Here is a 3,598-nt window from a genome sequence, read left to right as displayed (position 1 = left end):
TGGTGACTTTCCACGTATTCCCAACTTCTGAGCCTGCTCGCCTGAAGTTATGGTTGATTGCTCTTCGGCTGGATATCAGCATGCCTCACACACCAGATGCCGTGCGCGCGTTCAAAGCAGTTGGACATAGTGGTGTATTAGAGGTAAAATATGATATAAATACTGTTCGGTTTCTCGCACAAACCGATCGTTTCGTGTCTTAGGACATCAATGTGTCATCACGAGCCGCAGGGTTTAATTTGGATTTGTCTGTGCATGTTTTTTTTACTCTCATAGATTTTGTTATCATTGCCATGCATTATACAGCTGATAGACTGCAACGGCTGGAGTTAAAAATCATCATTTGTGTTCTACTGAAGAAACAAAGTCACCTACATCTTGGATGCCCTGGGGGTAAGCACATAAACATCAAATTTTCATTTTTGGGTGAACTATCCCTTTAAGTGTCAGTCTTATGATTCATGACACTTTACTGTGCCACAAATGGGATTTTGAATGACGACATAAGCATGGACCAATCACTGAATAGATTTCCTTATTTAAGAATATTCTCAGATAAATTCACATTGAATGATAACATTTCTAAGAGAAGTTTACATTCAACACACATTTGACAATAAATCATTTTCAAGAGAATACATTATGATATCCACATTGGAAATGAAAGATAAACATGTTTTTCACCATGTCTTATATACAGATTTTAAACCGGTGTGCTGTTAACTGACCTAGTGTTGGGCGATATGCTCAATTGTCATATCACCCTATCGTCAGCCTGTGAGATAGCCGATACACGATATTATCGTGCTAATTTATTTAATTATTTACTTAGTTTCATTGCTGCAAAGTGAACCAACTCCAGCATAAGGCTAAAAGCAGCCTAATGTTTTTAATATGACTGAATTAGTATTTAACATGATAACAATTGAATAGAAGCATTGTAAGTTGCTAATTATATTTTCCTCAGTTATTCAAAAAGCAGCTACAGAAAGCGAGCAAAGAACATTTACGATACCGAAGAACATCATAACCGACTTCAGTCTAGTATTATGCACTTGTGTTTCGGCGCGTCAGTGGAGGTTTGCTGGTCCAGTGCTGATGCTTTTTTTCCCGGTTTGGACGGCGTGCTGCAGCTTATCAAACTGCAGTCGTGCTGCAACCTCCCCTGTGCGCTTCAGCACTTTTTATCTAAAAGAGCAATATCTAAAAGAGCTCCACGAGTGATGCAGCGTCTTTTAAAAGATGACCTTCCACTCGTGTGTTTCTGGATGCGGTCGTTTCCTTGCTTCGTCTGATGGTCACGATTGCTGCATCTCGTGCCTGGGATGTAAGCATGCTGAGGCAGCGCTCGTGGATGACTCATGTTCTCATTGAGGGAACATGACCATCGCGATTTTGCGATCGAGACTCCTCTTCATCAAACAGGGGGGAGTCCCCCTTGCTATGCCCCGTTCTAGTTCCTCTGTCTCACAGCAGCGGACTACTTTGGCGTATGGCCAGGGCGATCTGAGGATCACAGTGAGGGCTTCCCCGCCGAGTGCATCTCCGCAGAACCCTCACTCTTTCAGCACATCGTTCCCTCTGGTGTTCCGTGATGAGGCTGCTGAGCCCCCGCAGGCGGGGCTTAGCATCTCATTCGGAGCCCCAGCAGACGACAGGATGTCGATCACTGCATTGGGGGACGAACTAGGCTCTGGAGATGAAGACTCGGCTGCGTTGCCCCCGTCATGGAAGGTGGCGTTGCCCGAGCCAGATCCAGAGCTGACTGCTATGCTTTCCCAGGCCGCCGAGAGTGTCGGGTTGCAATGGAAAACCCCTCCATCTCCCGAGCGCTCAAGGCTGGATGATTGGTTCCTGGGGGTGCCGCACGCCGATCCTCGATGCCCACCTCCGGTTCCATTCTTCCCGGAAGTGCATGAGGAGGTTACTAGGTCCTGGAGGGCACCTTTTTCTGCCCGAAACAGAGCTAGTGCCTCTTCCGTCCTCACTACCCTCGACGGCGGGGCGGCTAAGGGGTATGTGGAGATCCCCCCAGTCGAGCGCGCTATAGCAATGCAGCTTTGCCTGCAGAGCGCCGCCGCCTGGTGGGGTAATCTACACCTCCCGTCCAGGGCTTGTAAGTTCTCATCCGTACTAACGGCCAAGGCTTACAGAGCTGCTGGACAGGCCACCTCCGCCCTGCCCTCCTGCAAGTCTACCAGGCCAAGGCGTTGAAGCAGCTGCACGAGGGTAGTTCTGACCCGGATGTGATGCAGGAGCTGCGCACTGCGACAGACCTCGCCCTATGGGTGATGAAAGTCACGGCGCGGTCCCTGGGTCAGACAATGTCACCTTGGTAGTCCAGGATCGCCACCTTTGGCTGAACCTGGCAGATATGAGGGAGTCCGACAAGCACCGCTGCCTGGACTCCCCGATCTCCCAGGCTGGCCTCTTCGGCGACACGGTGGAGAGCTTTGCCCAGCAGTTCTCCGCCGCACAGAAGCAGACAGAGGCGATTAAGCATATCCTGCCCCAGCGGCCCGCTGCTGTCAACACCCCACTGCCGGCTGCAGCTCCTCCGCTCATCGCCGAGGGCGCCCTCCCGCTGCCTCCACCTCCGCTCCAGCTCGGCCTCAGCAGCAGCCTTCACACTGGCCGCAGCGTGGAGCTGGCAGCAGGAAAGCGGCGCAGCCCGTAGACTCTGGATCCTGCTCTTCAGGAGATGGTGAAAAGGAGATCACTCCTTCCCCCGGAGGAGGGCCGGGTGGAGAATCTTTTGTTCCCTTTTGTTTTGTTCTGCCACTGTCTCCCCAGCCAGTGGTACCCAAACATTCAACAAAAGAGCAGTTTCCTGTTTCTCCGGGTCTCAAGAGGGCGAGGATGGCAGTGTGCGAGACACAGCCTCAATACTCCCATCCCCCTCTCCTTTCGCCAGCGGGCAGCAGGGCTTGGCTCGAGGACGCGATGCCTCCTCACGCGCCCCCTGCCCAACCGTGGAGCCAAGTAAGTGTCGCACCGCGCACTCAGACCCCACTCCGGGACACTTTGCCTTCCGGGTCGGGTCCCTGCGCTCCACCTTGCTGCCCCACTGCGGGTACGTCGGTGGTTCCCTTAGTCCCGCTGGTTCGGTTCACCTCTGTGCCAAACAAGGATGCGCCCGTCTTGCGAGCGGAAATCGTAGTCCTGCTGGCAAAGGACGCGATAGACTCGGTCCCTCCAGCCGATATGAAGACTGGGTTTTACAGCTCCTACTTCATTGTACCCAAGAAAGTCGGTGGGTTACGACCAATCCTGGACCTGCGCGTTCTGAACCGAGCCCTCCACAGGCTCCCGTTCAGGATGTTGACGCAGAAACATATTTTTCAATGCGTTCGTCTTCACGATTGGTTTGCAGCGATCGACCTGAAGGACACATACTTTCATGTCTCGATTCTCCCTCGACACAGACCGTTTCTCCACTTCGCGTTCGAGGGGCGAGCATATCAGTATAAGATCCTCCCCTTCGTGCTGTCCCTGTCAACTCGTGTCTTCACCAAGGTCGTGGAGGCAGCCCTCGTCCCATTGAGGGAAGCAGGCATTCGCATTCTCAACTACCTCGACGACTGGCTCATATTGGCCC

Source organism: Sinocyclocheilus anshuiensis, unplaced genomic scaffold, assembly GCF_001515605.1.
Source record: "Sinocyclocheilus anshuiensis isolate Anshui unplaced genomic scaffold, SAMN03320099.WGS_v1.1 scaffold2152, whole genome shotgun sequence".
Lineage (NCBI taxonomy): Eukaryota > Metazoa > Chordata > Actinopteri > Cypriniformes > Cyprinidae > Sinocyclocheilus > Sinocyclocheilus anshuiensis.
Note: the sequence above shows the minus strand (reverse complement) of the source record.